This window comes from Haliotis rufescens, unplaced genomic scaffold (genome assembly GCF_023055435.1).
Source record: "Haliotis rufescens isolate VD_foot unplaced genomic scaffold, xgHalRufe1.0.p SCAF_4, whole genome shotgun sequence".
Taxonomy (NCBI): Eukaryota; Metazoa; Mollusca; class Gastropoda; order Lepetellida; family Haliotidae; genus Haliotis; species Haliotis rufescens.
The window spans coordinates 55992698-56009733 of NW_025964112.1; the positions used below are offsets into that span (position 1 = coordinate 55992698).

The following is a 17036-nucleotide window of genomic DNA, read 5'->3' on the forward strand; positions in this document are numbered from 1 at the left end:
TCAGGATGCTAAGATATCTTTGTTGGATTGTGCAAGTTCGTGGTTATACGCGAATAGGTGGTGACGGAGTGACCACAATTTCATGAACTGTGTGTATTTACATAGTGAATATGATATATTTCTGTCGATGTAATATAATCGGTTGTTTCTTGTTTGATGTGTGGGAAATTCGGTGTGTCGGAAATGTTTGATTTGTATATGTTCTGCTTGGTTACATACAAGATATTTATAAAGAGATGATAAGATTGGAATTGATGATATTATATCCTCAGAATTATTTTATGTAAGAGCATAAGAAAGGAACTTGACTGTCAGCCACGTTCAGTTATTTAAATGACCATACAAGCACATGTTTTCACTTTGTGTTTTGATAATATGTGACGAGTCTAGACACTCGACTGTTGACTTTAAATGGAAACGAATCCGAGAACCATCCTCTGTTTATTTGGTGATTTAAATACTGACTGTTGATATGCTTGACGATCAGAGGCGATTGGAGAGGAAATGAGAGTCTATATAGTTCTGTAAGATGTCGAGAATCTGTAGTTCTGTCACATGTTGAGAATCTATATAGTTCTGTCTCATGTCGAGAATCTATAGTTCTGTCATGTCGAGAATCTATAGTTCCGTCATGTCAAGAATCTATAGTTCTGTAAGATGTCGAGAATCTATAGTTCTGTCATGTCGAGAATCTATAGTTCCGTCATGTCAAGAATCTATAGTTATGTAAGATGTCGAGAATCTATAGTACTGTCATGTCGAGAATATATAGTTCTGTAAGATGTCTAGTATCTATAGTTCTCCCGCATGTTGAGAATCTATAGTTCTGTCACATGTTGAGAATCTATAGTTCTGTCACATGTTGAGAATCTATATAGTTCTGTCACATGTTGAGAATCTATATAGTTCTGTCACATGTCGAGAATCCATATAGTTCTGTCACATGTTGAGAATCTATATAGTTCTGTAACATGTTGAGAATCTATATAGTCCTGACACATGTATAGACTGTGTCTAGTCCTGACACGTGTCGAGAATACAACTGTATCCCCTGAAGTAAGAGATGTGTGGCTCCCAGCTGCCACCAGACAGCAGGTGACGGAACTCACGGTGATACAGGACAGCCTATCTCGTCATCTAGACGTCATGCATACATTTGTCAGACCTCTTGGTTTCTGTCTCGAGTAATCTCTAGTCTAATTACCGTATTATAGCTCTATATATCAGCGCCATCATACACAGTCACGACAAACAAGACATAGGGGGGGGGGGGGGGGGGGGGCTCATTTGGAGTCTTATAGGACGGGGAGGTAGGGGGAGGTAACGCTACCTGTAGAACCAGTTACATACCATGTCTCCTTGTAGGCCTTGCCCCAGGTCAGAATATCAATGAAGTAAAACCAACAGGAACGTATATCGTATTTTATCTGGAGAATCACATGTAGGTTAGGGTCTGGCCGTAATTGTGTGAGTTATAGCGACAAATCCCTGTCCGTACCAATATGAAACTCTACGATAGCGACATGACATAAGGTGTTGATGAACAACTATCTAATAGTGACGATACCAGGTGAAGTGCAGAGTAATTGTTATTCTCAATAGGCACATATATCTGCTGATTCTGAATGCCACTATCTTCCATTCTTAATAATTACACGATTGTTTGTTTGTTTGTTGTTTAACGCCGCACTCAGCAATTTTCCAACTATATGATGGCGGTCTGTAAATAATCGAGTCTGGACCTGACAATCTAGTGATTGATATCATGAGCATCGATCCACGCTATTGGGATACGATGACATGCATCAACCAAGTCACCGAGCCTGACCTCCCGATCCATTATGTCGCCTCTCACGACAAGCACAGTTGCCTGTTACGACAAGCATGGGTTGCTGGGGATCTGTGTTGTTACCGGAACCCCATGGGGCGATAATTACACGAAGGCAGCGATGTTATTGAATAGAATTCAGAGTAGCCACCAGGTGAAATAATTGAAACTGGGTTACAGGATTCCTTCGAGCCAAAAGAAAGTTGTTTTAAATACTGTAATTATATCAATGACGCTGGGGGCTGGTTTGTGGCTAGATGGTAAAAGTACATTTGGAACGCTATTTAATATTCATGGTCACTGACTTGTTTGTCTTAATTGTAAAAGTGATACTGTTTATTAAAATTCCAAGGCAGTATGTGTCCATATTTCATAAATGACTGAGTGTGTGTTCATCCAACATAAATTTACATCCCCTATTTATAACCTGCATGTTTTTTACAGTCTAGACTGACACATGTAGGCAGTTACTTGTTTGCCTTTTTTGGTGGTGAGGATTTACTGCAAATAAACCGAAATACGGAGCCACTCCTCTGGCCCTAACAAGACCTTCCACATTCCTAGTTTTCGAGATAGCCATGTCATTTTTGCGGTATTCGTCCCACGTACGACGTAGGCACTCCGTCGCCGAACAAATATAGCACCTGCTGGCTTTATAGGATCCTCGCACTCCACGCAAACACCTCAACACCTCCGTAACAAGACCATAATGACTACCTTTTTCGCGAACACCTGGTGTCATCACTGATGTTCAGTGATCTATTCCTGTGATTTTTCATCACTATTTCGGCAGATACTCGAGATTGTTTATACCCTGGTGTTGGCGTTTTATATTTAAATTTATATTTACAAATCGTTTTCACAATTTTAAACTTAGTAAAACTCTCGACTGTTGATAATGCCATCAACTCAGAACGAGAATGTAGTAGTTCTAAACTACAGGGGGGTCGGGTAGCCTAGTGGTTAAAGCGTTCGCTCGTCACGCCGAAGACCCGGGTTCGATTCCCAACATGGGCACAAGGTGTGAAGCCCATATCTGGTGTCCCCCGCCGTGATATTGCTGGAATATTGCTAAAAGCGGCGTAAAACCATACTCACTCACACTAAACTACAGATTCTGCACGTTCAAGTCCCAGACAATGATATGTTGGTGTATATGTTTCTTAGAAAGGTTCAAGGAAGTATACACACATTTCAATGTGAATGCACACTGTATGAATGTTGTATTGTTTTGAACATGACGGACATATTTATCTGTCTTAATGTTTCGTATATCTCATCCCACTGGAGTGAGTTGGAATATTTTTACGCCGCTTTTAGCAATATCCCGCAATATCACCGCGGGGACATACAAATTGTCAAGACAGATTGAACCCATGTGGAGAATCGAACCCGGGCCTACGGTGTGGCGAAATAGCGATTTAACCACAAGGCTACCCCACCGCCTCTCATTCCAATGGGTTACATGGCACTATAGCAAGATATGAAGAGTGGGTGTCTGTGTTTGCAGTTCTAACTTGTTCCCTTATCTCCGAAATCCGCCTTTAACCTTCTATGTATAACGTATCAAAAAGTAGATCAGACTCTCCCTTTAATGTTTAGAAAACCCCAGTTTTAATTACATAGATATTTACTCATACAAATATATATCCAATATCCAGGTTTACACAATGAGTGAGATCATCATTCAGTGGGGAGAGGAAATGCATGTAGCTTTTGTGAATTAAATATTTGAATGAACTTGCGTGTTTTTCTATTTGAAATTCCGCGCATTGCTCAGTCAACCAAGCGTTACTGAAATGTCAATACGACAACAACAGTGTCTAACGTAACGTGGAACGATATGCTTTTTATCACGTGACCTACATATTAATTTTGTATATTCGACTCTAGACAGCTGTACAATGAGTGACAAATAATGGTGAATAATGTGGTCCGACTCATAAAAATATCGATGCATATTTTGGGGATGAGTGTCCTTATAAGATGATATATTTGATGGCAGCTTTCATTGCTCACTTGGTGAAATGACAAGCAACAATAAAATATAGCACAATGATATATCAAAATATTCAGGTCAAACATTCACTGAACAGAATATAATTCCAGTTTGTGACAGATGTGAAACTCAAAATGAAATAAATAAATAAAAAATCGACCTTCAGTTTCCCAATCAATTCGCTACAGTTCAGGGCAAACCACTGTTCCGCATACGGTCAATGAGTGCTTTAGTTATTTCTTGAGTTGAATATGGACAATTTACGTTTACATGGGTTAATTGATTAATAATAAAAAAGCGAGCGTATTTCTCCATGTTTTAGCTGAAGGCAAATATGTGAAAGGATCAGTGATGACACCAGGTGTTCGCCAAAAGGGTAACATGTCCAGTTCTCCCGTCACCCACACACCTTTCATAAACATGCAAATGTTTGTTGTCTAAGGCTGCACTCAGCAATACTCCTGTCACACGGTGGTGGCCTGTAAACGATGGAGCCTGGACCAGACAATCCAGTGATCGGTAACAGGAGCAATGATCCACGCTGTCGGGGCCAAGTCTGACCACCAAGTCTGACCACCAAGTCTGACCACCAAGTCTGACCACCAAGTCTGACCACCAAGTCTGACCACCAAGTCTGACCACCAAGTCTGACCACTAAGTCTGACCACTAAGTCTGACCACTAAGTCTGACCACTAAGTCTGACCACTAAGTCTGACCACCAAGTCTGACCACTAAGTCTGACCACTAAGTCTGACCACTAAGTCTGACCACTAAGTCTGACCACCAAGTCTGACCACCAAGTCTGACCACCAAGTCTGACCACTAAGTCTGACCACCAAGTCTGACCACCAAGTCTGACCACCAAGTCTGACCACCAAGTCTGACCACCAAGTCTGACCACCAAGTCTGACCACTAAGTCTGACCACTAACAAGTCTGACCACCAAGTCTGACCACCAAGTCTGACCACCAAGTCTGACCACTAAGTCTGACCACCAAGTCTGACCACCAAGTCTGACCACCAAGTCTGACCACCCGATCCATTAAAGTAAATGCAAGCGAGTAAGGCTGTGAAAATCATCAATAAAAGTGTTAGGTTGTTCAACTAAAAAAAAGCAGACGCCACGAACTGGAACTGACAGTATATTTCTAAACATGAAAGGGAAATTCACGATTGAAAAACCGAAATCATCCCTCTTGTCATTCATCATGGTACAGAGGCGGCCATCATCGGGAACTTCAGATGGGACACTGGACATGGACCTCTCGGCTGTTTCTCTGATTTCCACCGTGGTGGATAGATGATGTGAAATTGAATCAAAGCAAATCCCTTAATTCTCACAAAATTAATTCAGTCTAAATATTGGAATAATAACCACACCATGAAATAAGTCAACTAGACTGATGATACGCCCCTGGTGGGCCAGTGACTAGTATACAGAGCTGCAGAAACACCAATCGTTGTCCCTACGTCCAGCTACATATCGCTTACTTATTATCATACACAGACCCGGAATATGTGTGATTAACTTTATCATAACAGTGGACGAGTATGTACACAAGTATAGCGTTAACCGCCTGTATTCCACATCGACTGTTCCCCGTGGCCACGGCGAGAAGCGAGAAGCTATGAAGGTGTACGTACCTCGCGTCACTGCCCAGCAGTCAAGCTTGTAAGCCCGTTGTAGCTAGCGATCAAATTACCCATTTTCAGTGTGGTTTGATGACAACAAATTCCTCTTATTATATATGTGTATTTGTCACGGCATTCCTTGACATTTAAATGCTGAATACACGAGCTTCAATTCCCATGGTTAGTTTAATACAGAGCCAGTGTAATCATATGTTTATAAGCAACGCTCACAATAAAGCGCTCGTTTAAACAAACCTAATCTCTATTGTACGATTGTAGTGTTCTGATAGTTCAGTAACCTCGGAGAATTATTGCAATTGTCATAACGAGGAATCCATCCGCATAATTTTAATCTGTACTTCACATGATAAAGATGCCGTTCACAACAATATCATGTATTGACCCAAAGACCTAAGGTGGGTCTTTGATTTAGATAATGCAAATATATGAAAAGGTAATGTAAACATAAGCATGACCTAAATCACAACACGTGTGACCTCACAGCCTGACCCCTTCTCTTTCAATCACCGATTGATAAACACATTGCATTCTTACCTTGAGCGTCCAATATCCAATTTACGCACAGGTAACACCACAGGTAAGTCTCAGTTCATTCTGCTAACTATCCACTGAAGAGGCAGAATACCTGTCCTTTCCCGAGACTAAATCCAGGTAGAAATGTAACTAAATCTCAGGTGCGCCAGGTAAAATCCAATCAACGATGCGTCCGCGTTCAGCATAAACCTGAGGTATTAGAGTGAGAGACGAAAACAGGCTACCATATACAGACAGGTAGATGTGTAGTCACGTGACGTGTGACGGCCATATAAGACAGGTCTTGTTTGACAAGCTACACCTGTTGGACAGCCTCAACTAGTGTACAGTATTACGCGCAACATTGTGGACAGCTCTTTCTGAAGTTTCTTGACAGATATGACAAATTATTGTTCCAGCTCAAAACTAAAAATAGGCTTCATATGATCTTAACACGTTATTAATCTTAATTAACAACGTCCGGAATCACATTATTTCACAAGGAAACAGTAGTTCAGTATGTTACAGTGAGTATTCTGTTGGTTATCAATATCTAAAGCAGATAAAAAGACAGATGCAGTAAACTACGTTTATAACGAACACGCTTATAACGAACTGACGGATATAGCGAACTTACTTTTTTGTCCCGACTATTTTTTGATGTAGTTATGCTGTATATATGCTTATAACGAACTACGGTTATAACGAACTAAAATTAGTGGTCCCTTTGAGTTCGTTATATCCGTAGTTTACTGTATATATATATATATTTCGTATTCATAAACACATGCTTATGACATAGTCGGAATCGTACCATTGACTCTTTAGGAGACATTTCATATGTTTAGGACAAATTTTAATGGTTGTTGTCGCATCTATTTATCATGATAACAATGAATAATATTTTAGCAATATTCCATCAATAACACTACTGGTGACACCAGAAATGGGCTTCATACATCGTACCCTTGCAGGGAATCGAACCTGGGTCTGCGGCGGGACGAGCGAACGCTTTAACCACTAGCCTACACCCAATATTATGATAGCTAAAACCTCACCACTAGTGATATTACTGGAATATTGCTAAAAGCGGCGTAAAACCATATTCACTCACTCACTCACTAGTCTAGTAATGTGGTGGTTGACATTTATGTGTTTATTTGACATTTCCTGCTCACATAAAAATATTAATGTTATTCTGACGGTTATTAATATTTTATGCATGATAGTCATATACTTAATTTATTTGACATTGACATTGTTTCTCACATTAAACAGCAAAATACGTATTCCGATCAACACTGAAAATAAATGAAGCATCGCTTAAACATTTACTGTACATTTCCCCAGTGAGCCTGCCAAAATAGACCAGCTATAAGAACAATGGCATGAGTCTCCGTATTTGGCCATTAACTAGGCACACCTTGTTTTACAGGTATTCAAATCAAAATTAACATGTCCTGTGACCATTGACCTTATTGTAACCCCTAACCCCTTTAATGACCCTATGATTCGTGCAGTGCCTGCTGGGAGAGTAACGCTCGACTTTACAAGGGAGATTACACACATACAGTAAGACAGACATGGATGGGGAGGTGTGATCAGTGGAGCTGGTCAAGCGTGGGTCCTTTGGGGACGGATCGAATCTAATACAGAGATTTATGTATGTTATTGTAATAGAGGCCAATTGAGGTGAGTAACAGGCTTGGAGGGACAGGTGATTGAGTTTAAGGGCACCACCCACGTGGCCTTCGAGGGGTTTTCAGTGGGATGCTGAGAATATTTGTAAACATGTCCCCAAACATCATGTAAGAAAGTAAAATTATATTTACCCATAAAATACCTGATCGCAATCGTTAAACCATCATGAGCAGGTGAGGGACCGGTAATTTATATTGATAATTTATTGGTTGCAGGGGGAGAGGTGGGGGCGTGGGATTGGTCATCATATTTTGGGACACCTACCACCATTTTATGCATCATTTTGTTTGTGACACCCCCTCCCCCACCCCCTTAATCTCACCGCCCCACAACCCCATATTATGAATGTCAGTGGGCTTAAACCTGCCTTGATATTCTAACCGTTTCTCCGACTCTAGAAACATGCACCGTTCATTCACCATGTGCAAAGTATGCAGTTAACGGTTAAAGTTGTTTCTGCAGGTCAAGACTCGGCGACATCATGTGTGGAACGTGTTGGACGTTGACAGTCATGGCACAGCACAACGGTCAAAGTTTCCACCGTTGATATACTTCAGTGACAGACAAACTAACAGTTCTTTGTAACTGGAAATGATGCGCAGTTGCATAGACGCTGAGGTCCTGCTCAACACGTTTCAACTCTGGTCATCGGTTATCTCGAAGTTCGACTGAAGGAGACTCAAAGATAAGACGAGCATCGACACACATTGTTTGGTATGATGGTATGAGTATAAGATGAAGGGTTCATGGGATCATATGATAATAGAACGTAGTTTGACCGTTGGTGACTTGGACACAGAGAGAGTTTGGTCTGATCCTATGAATGTGAGCGGTAGTTGTATTGCTGTCGATACAGAAGGATGGATCTGACTACAAACATATGAAAGTAGTCTAAGGCGCCGCAATTCCTGTGCAGAATTGCGTGCATTGGGCCAGCCAGAAATCTATGATAGTGGGTTCGAATCCCGGTTCGACCCGATTATGTTTCTAGTTTTGTCAGCACCATACCCGTGCTCATGGGTTTCACCGAAGTGGTAAACGTCTGAGACCTGCATAACTTCAGGCTTACCGCCCACATTGGGCCGTGATATAACTAGAATACTGTTCAAAGCTGCATTAAACCTAACTCACCCACCCGCTAACATACATACATGTATGACATGTAGTTAGGGCCACACGGTAGTAATTTATATGACACTGGTTCAGCCAGTCTTGGAATTGTCTGTCGCTGCATCTGATAGTTCCACAAGTTATATAAGATCCCCATGTCTGCTCTGATAAACATGTATTGGAATTGACTTGCCTTTCCATGTGTTTGTGCCACGTTGGGAAAGGATACGCTCACCTCTTCGCGAACACCTGGCATCATCCCTAAGCGATAGACATCCATAAACACATGCTCATGATATAGTCAGAATCATACAGAGGAATCTGCATTTAGCAGACATTTCTTATAATGGACATGATTTTTAGTTACAGGTGTGGGAGGCCGATGAAACACATGCTACTGGCGGGGATCTATACTCTCATTATAGAAGCTGCGGTATTGCATTCGAAAATGAAAAGAAATGTCATGGATAGTTGTCCTTTGTCTTCAGGACAGTGTGTTATCTTCAAACTCTTCAAGTGGACCTCTTCCTTCAATGTCATCATTAGGCGGTGATAATACAGTCTGACCCCGCTAGATTAGTTCCCGGTGTTGCGTCATAAACATCCCCCTCGCAATCATTCACTTCCTGACGTAACTCCTGCTCCAGGCTAGGATTTGTCCAATCATTGAATAAGCCGGCGGTGTAACAACAGTGTGTCAGACAACATCACGTGGCTTTGTCAGCACAGACCAGAACCATCCTGATACGTTTGCAGTTTCAGTAAGCAAAGGGCGGGGCCAACAGGGATGGGGCCAAAATAGCAAAATCCTCTCTCAGTAAATTTTACTGACTCATAATACATTTGGTTTTCAAGGGGGGAACCCCCAGGACCCCCACCTCTGGATTCACCTATGCAATAAGGAAAGAGAACACTCACGACCGCCAACACCAGTCACGTTTTAGTCAATAAATATATGTAAGTGAAGGAATATATTTTTTCTAAATAAGCCGTCTTTTTATCAAACCATATTGTAGCTGTGTTAAGTGGTACATATTACAAAAAAAGAACAGTACAGTCACTCGTAAAACATCACTGAAAACCGGTTAATGAACGACACAAAATAATATTGGACTATAGATCGCCATTTACCAAAGTTTGGCCACCATACTAAAGACCGAGGGGACTTACGGTACTGCTGCTCCATGCGTGGTACCCAGCAGGATTGTTGCCATTTCTGTCACCTGCTGGCGATTGCTTTCTTTTTAGCGATTAAAATAAACAAATATTCTGTGATTAAGAACTTGCCAGCATAAAAGCCACTGAATGAAGTGGACATGAATACTCAATCAATATTTGTGAATAGTAACCGCTTTGGCAAGGGCTACGTATAAGTGATATATCTCTTAAGAACCACATGCCAAACTATGTGAGTAGAATAAACCGACAAAAGCCTTTCCATATTCAGAAGAAATGTTCTGCTAAAAACTGAGTCGATTGTACGATTCTTGATGACATCATGAGCATGTGTTTATGAATCACTATCTAATAGTGATGATACCAGGTGTTCGGGAAACGGTCAGTGTATCCTGCCCAAACGGTGGCACCAGTCACAAACACATGCAAAAGCAAGTCAATCAAAATAGGTAATTGCATCGGACATAATGTTTGTCACCGATGCATCAAATTTTCAAATGTCCTCCACATGTGTTCCATAAAACCTTTAGAAAGCTTTACTGAGGCCTTGAATGTTGTCACCTTGATCAAACAATATCTGAACAAGAGTCGTATGAAGCTCTTTGAAATCTTCGTAGACAGAGTAACCTCGATTGTACCTCAAAAGCTGTGAACTACAGACACAAGAGGCTGGAGTTGCTGCAATATTGCTCGACATACAGGGAAAGTTGAAAAAATCCTCTGATATATATTTTTTATTAATTTTAATCATACACCTTAACTTAATGTTTTCGCAAGATCAAAAATTGAAAGTTATGAAAGAACAACAATATATCCTGTACTTAAGATTTGGCAGTTTTAATGAGCTAGTGAAGTTCATTATCCATGGAACGATTTCATAATTCGATGGCGTATTGCATTACCCGGAACGAGTCTATCCTGGCGCAGGGCTTTCCATATTGGTCTTGTATATCTACATATCTGTTTGTGAACGCGAGGTTTCTAAGGGCGACTAAACAAGTCAGACACTTCAACGGAGGCATCATGCGATCATTCTTAAATATCATAAAAATATTCGGAGGTAATCATATTTCCAGAATATCTACCTCAACTCGGCGCTGTGATTCGCTGTGCAGAATTGCGTCCCTTGGGCACGCCAGAAACCTATGATTGTGGGTTCGAATCCCGGTTCGCCCCGATTATGTTTCTAGGTTTGTCAGCACCATACCCGTGCTCGTTGGTTTCACCGAAGTGGTAAACGTCTGAGACCTGCATAACTTCGTGCTTTCCTTCCACATTTAGCTGACACGCCGTGATATAACTGGAATACTGTTAAAAGCGACGTTAAAAACCCTAATCACTCACTCAACATGAAATATCAATTCTCGTTAATCCTGCACATGCGCCATGCACACCTTCCTGCAGTTTTACGCCTGTGGTCATAATCAAGGTAAATCACTTAACAAATCTGTATAAGCCAGTGGTCCTGAGGTAAGACAAACCTGTCTAAAGGATGATGTATGTTTTAATATGATGGATTCACATCACTGATGACAACCTAATATCAGCGACTAACACGCTGGCCGTTCAATCACCGCTGTTACTGTCAGACAACAGCAACAATCATGCATCACCACCACACACAGGGAAACTGATCAGGGAATAACGGAAATCAAACACGATGTACTGTCTTAGTGATACCAAGAAGAGAGGGATGTTGCTGAACAGATGATATTTTGAAAGCTTGGGATAGTTCCATGCCCGTAATGAAATGTTACCAAACATATTAAATTTGGTTTGTTGTGTTTGTTGTTTAACGTCGCATGCAGAAACATTCCAGCTATATGACACTGGTGTGTAAATAATCGTGTCTGGACAGGCAATCCAGTGATTGATATCATGAGCATCGATCAACTCAATTGGGATACGATGACATGCATCAACCAAATCAGCGTGCATGACCACCCGATCCCGTTAGTTGCCTCTTACGACAAGCATAGTCGCCTCTTACGACAAGCATGGGTTGCTGAAGGCCAATATTCTAACCCGGATCTTCACGGGTCGTGAATGGTGTTTGTCAAAGAACATAATGAAGATTAGTGATCATGAGAAAGCAAGAGAAAGCATACACTTAACAATAGGATTTGATCAAAACGATTACAAACGTTATCAAAACGTTACTAGATTGAAAAAAGTCGCCGAAACACTGCAAACTTAAGGTCCAAAACATAACTTTGGTAACCATTTTATGTTTGTTCCATTGTCAGCCACCATCAATCATGGATGTATACTTTCTTTTGCCCTGCAGTTTATTTTCTCATAGCAAAGATAAAGTTGATCACAATCCATGCTCTAAACCAACAATTGCAACATTCAATTCAAATTCAACCAATTTCAATAATGAATAATATGATAGAGACCGTCTTGGCCCACTGAAACTGTCATATGTAAGAAATGAATAAAATGTTCATTGCAGTGCACAGAAGTGTTCATATGACTCAACACAAACATTCTCTTTTCAGCATTAGTAGTGTTGAACGTACGGTAACACAATAATGTATATCGGAGGTCGAATGTTTTTGTTGTGATATATGGACATGAGTAGATCTGGCAAAACATGACATGCTATCACTACTACAGTGCACACCGTGGTGAAATAGTCGTCTTAAGTAACAAACTAGCTCACAGTTAGAGCTTTTCTAGAAGTTTGCATATTCTGCATTTCACTTTTCACTCAATGTAAGTTTTGCAAGTGGCAAAAAAGGACTTTATGTCTGCGATATGTGCTTTGACTTTCATAACAATTAGGGGTGAGGGTGGCCCAGTTGTCTTTGGCTCCGCGATGTGTTCTGAAGAGTTGCGTCCCTTGGAAACCTAAGCTCGTGGGTTCGAAGCCCTGATGGTGTTTCTAGTTTTGACAGCAATGTCTTAAACATCTAAGACCTGCATAACTTCGGGCTTTCTTGAATAAATCTGGAATACTGTCGAACCAAACTAGATATTAAAAACACATTTTTCGTAACCGTTATATTTTCCATTTCCGGTTGGCTAAAAAAAGTCATATTTTCTCTGAAACCAGTTTATTTAGACACTATGTTCTATATATAATAGTGTTCCTTGTGATTGGACTGTTCTTTGTTTCCTTTCGAGTTACACTTGGGATGAAATCTTTGCTATCTTGCAAATCAAGTGATACAACAATCCAACACCCAATGCTATTGCATCGACAAACATGCGACATAATTGATATTAAACCACATTATCAGCGTACAGATTTGAGGGTTTCATATGACACTGACAGGATCAGTTAGGTATGACGGATGGTTGAGGTCACCGACGATCTGTTACCAAGATCTCAGCATGACTGTCGATCTGTTACAGAGATCTCCATAGTCCGACATGTTGGACATGGCTCGCGTATGTCCGACCAGGGTCGCCATCTTGAACTACTTGTTTGACATATGTCATCACGGTTAGCGACGTCAAAGATGACGTGTGCCGACAAGGGAGGTCATCCACATGATTGATGTATACAAACGCGGACCTCGCCTAAAATGTATTCTCGCCTTACGTTGTGATGTTTATCACTTTACGTTCTGAATGATAGGGAAATATATATGAAACATCCAACTTGAGTGCTTTATTGCTAGATGTTTTTTTTTATCGAAGGATGACGATAGGGTACATAGAACGTCGTTTTCGTGAACACTGATTGTCAGGGATACATTCATACAATTTTAAAAACTAATTTTGCCTTTTATACCCAATGGAATCTGTTTCGGCAATTAAACGAGACTGATATTTCTCTTGGGTTGACGTTTTATTTTTAGATTAGCATGGGTTGAAGTGTTAAGCTTTCAAAAACTTTCAAGAGTGATGATGTTTAGCGCCTCGTTTTTTATACTACTACTACTACTACTACTACTACTACTACTACTACTACTACTACTGCTAATACTACTACTACTACTACTTCTAAAACTACTACTACTACTACTACTTCTAAAACTCACACTACTACTTCAACAACAACAACTACTACTGCTACTAAAACTACTACAACTACTACTACTACTACTACTTCTAAAAAACTACTACTACTACTTCTAAAACTAATACTACTATTACAACTACTACTGCTACTACTACTTCTAAAACTCAAACTACTACTACTACAACAACAGCAACAACAACTACTACTAGTAGTAGTAGTAGTAGTAGTAATAATAATCACGACGGTTATAATTGGGCCCTAACCATCGTTCCAAGCTTTAGGGACAACAATTCAGGCTCCTATAAGATTAACCATTCTTTATCTATCTATTTACAAATGCAGTTTGATGTAATAATATGAGGAGCACTGATCTGCAGACAAAATTGATCCCTCATAATATATACTTTGAGTTTTATAAAGTGTATACTTTATCAAGAAGGACACATGTTAAGGTACGGTCACAGTGACACCTATGTGTGATGTTCATGTATGACCCGAAGAGCACACACGTCTCAATCAATTTGTACCCAATCTTCCAGCAGGTTCTTTTCTGTGTTTGGCAACGTCTGAATTTAAGCAAAAGAAAAAAAATGAAGTATTTCAAATTCCATGTTGCACGATCCTATGTTTGACGAACGTGATGTGAAAAGGATGTGCATTGTTAGCATTCTGTAACGGATGCAGACACTCAGCATCAGCAGCCGGGAAGGATAGGCACTAGGGGGCACAAACTCACTCTCCTATATAAATAAACGCCACAACACCTTCCATAATCATAAGACATCTCTACTGAAAGGAGAGTTGTACGACTGTACGATGTCTTGTATATCATAAGTATGTGTTTATGAAGCACTATCAGCAGTGATGATACCGGGTGTTCCCAAAAAGGTATATAGGTTTGAAAAGGAAAATGATAAAATAGCTTGAAATCCTGTACGTCACTTTAAATCCAGTACGTCAGTCATTTTAAAAGCCAATGAAATATATATTTCAAATTCCCCGCGTCATGTATACATGTGAAGCTTAGACTGTTCTCCATGAAGGGGCGGTCGGGTAGCTTAGTGGTTAAAGCTCGCGCGTCATGCCGAAGACCCGGGTTCGATTCCCTATATGGGTACAATGTGTGAAGCCCATTTCTGGTGTCCCCCGCCGTGATATTGCTGGAATATTGCTAAAAGAGGGGAAAAACCATACTCACTCACTCACTCATACCATGAAATCCTTGACAACCGTCATTGTATGTATGGGCCGAGTTTAATGTGTGCCTTGTTGAGTTTGTTGGTATTCTCATTGTGACAAAAATATGAAGAGTTCCTCCGGTTTCACTTTGGTTTTTAAAAAGAAACTTTGAGGAAAATGACCCCGAAAAACATATATTTTCTTTATACATCCTAATCCATAATAATTCATAATACAGCCAGATAGTCTATATGATGATAACAGTAGAAGGTGCATTTATCAAACTAACGGTAAAATGTACGAGTGAGTGAGGGAATGGAAACTAGCGTTCAATCGTTTCCACTGACTAGGAACGTTCGAGTTGATGAGTGGGTGAGTGAGTGAGTGCGTGAGTGAGTGAGTGAGAGGAAACTGGCGTTCAATCGTTCTCACTGAATAGGAACGTTCAAGTTGATGAGTGAGTGAGTGAGTGCGTGAGTGAGTGAGTGAGTGGAAACTAGCGTTCAATCGTTCTCACTAAATAGGAACGTTCGAGTGAATGCGTGAGTGAGTGAGTGAGTGGAAACTAGCGTTCAATCGTTCTCACTGAATAGGAACGTTCGAGTGAATGAGTGAGTGCGTGAGTGAGTGGAAACTAGCGTTCAATCGTTCTCACTGAATAGGAACGTTCGAGTGAGTGAGTGAGTGAGTGAGTGAGTGAGGCACAGTATATCAGTTATATAGCGACGTGTCAGATTGATCTTGGAGGAAGACCCGAAGTGATGTAGACGTTTTCCACCTGTTGTAAAACCATCTTGCACGAGTACTGCCCTGACAAGAAACATAATCAGGGCGACATCAAAGTTTCATCTACCTAACGGCGGCAAGGGAATAAACGCCCATATTGTGTAGCAATAGAAATGTCACTAAGTGCCGCAACCGATATAACTGTTTGCTGACTTAAACTGCACATGTTTTATCACCTGTGCTGTCGCATTGCTAATTAAACGTTCATAGATGTCAAGTAGCTATTTAATTGCTGCAAATCATTAAAGGTTACAAATATGTTATAACACCGGTATAATCACTATTTGACAGTGATTTGATACCTGAATAAACGTTCACAGCTTTCAAGTGTTTCCGGAGACCGCCATTATACTACCTTTATAATTATTCATAACAATATGTTATAACGCCTGACAATGTCATTATGTTATAACGCCTGACATTGTCATTATGTTATAACGCCTGACAATGTCATTATGTTATAACGCCTGACATTGTCATTATGTTATAACGCCTGACATTGTCATTATGTTATAACGCCTGACATTGTCATTATGTTATAACGCCTGACAATGTCATTATGTTATAACGCCTGACATTGTCATTATGTTATAACACCTGACATTGTCATTATGTTATAACACCTGACATTGTCATGATGTTATAACGCCTGACATTGCCATGATGTTATAACGCCTGACATTGTCATGATGTTATAACGCCTGACATTGTCATTATGTTATAACGCCTGACATTGTCATGATGTTATAACGCCTGACATTGTCATGATGTTATAACGCCTGACATTGTCATGATGTTATAACGCCTGACATTGTCATGATGTTATAACGCCTGACATTGTCATGATGATATAACACCTGACATTGTCATGATGTTATAACGCCTGACATTGTCATGATGTTATAACGCCTGACATTGTCATGATGTTATAACGCCTGACATTGTCATTATGTTATAACGCCTGACATTGTCATTATGTTATAACGCCTGACATTGTCATTATGTTATAACACCTGGTATCATCCGTGTTCGACACATGTTTATGAAGAATTCGGAATCATACAATGGACACTGCTTTTAGCAGAGATTTCTTATGATTATGGAACGGTTATTTAAT

The 17036-nt window shown here is 40.3% G+C and overlaps 1 protein-coding gene across 6 annotated transcripts in view; it reads right to left on the reverse strand.

Annotated features, from left to right (window-relative positions):
- Positions 1–6239, reverse strand: part of LOC124114728 (dystonin-like) — a 117594-nt gene extending 111355 nt beyond the window's left edge. For 4 of the 6 annotated variants that reach the window (XM_046475456.2, XM_046475485.2, XM_046475466.2 and 1 more), the window contains exon 1: positions 6016–6238. The gene's annotated coding sequence lies outside the window, so the exon portion shown is untranslated. Of the gene's footprint in view, positions 1–6015 lie in introns of all 6 variants that reach the window. The other 2 variants (XM_046475477.2, XM_046475491.2) reach the window with 2 other exon arrangements.
- Between the last annotated feature and the right edge of the window lie 10797 nt (positions 6240–17036).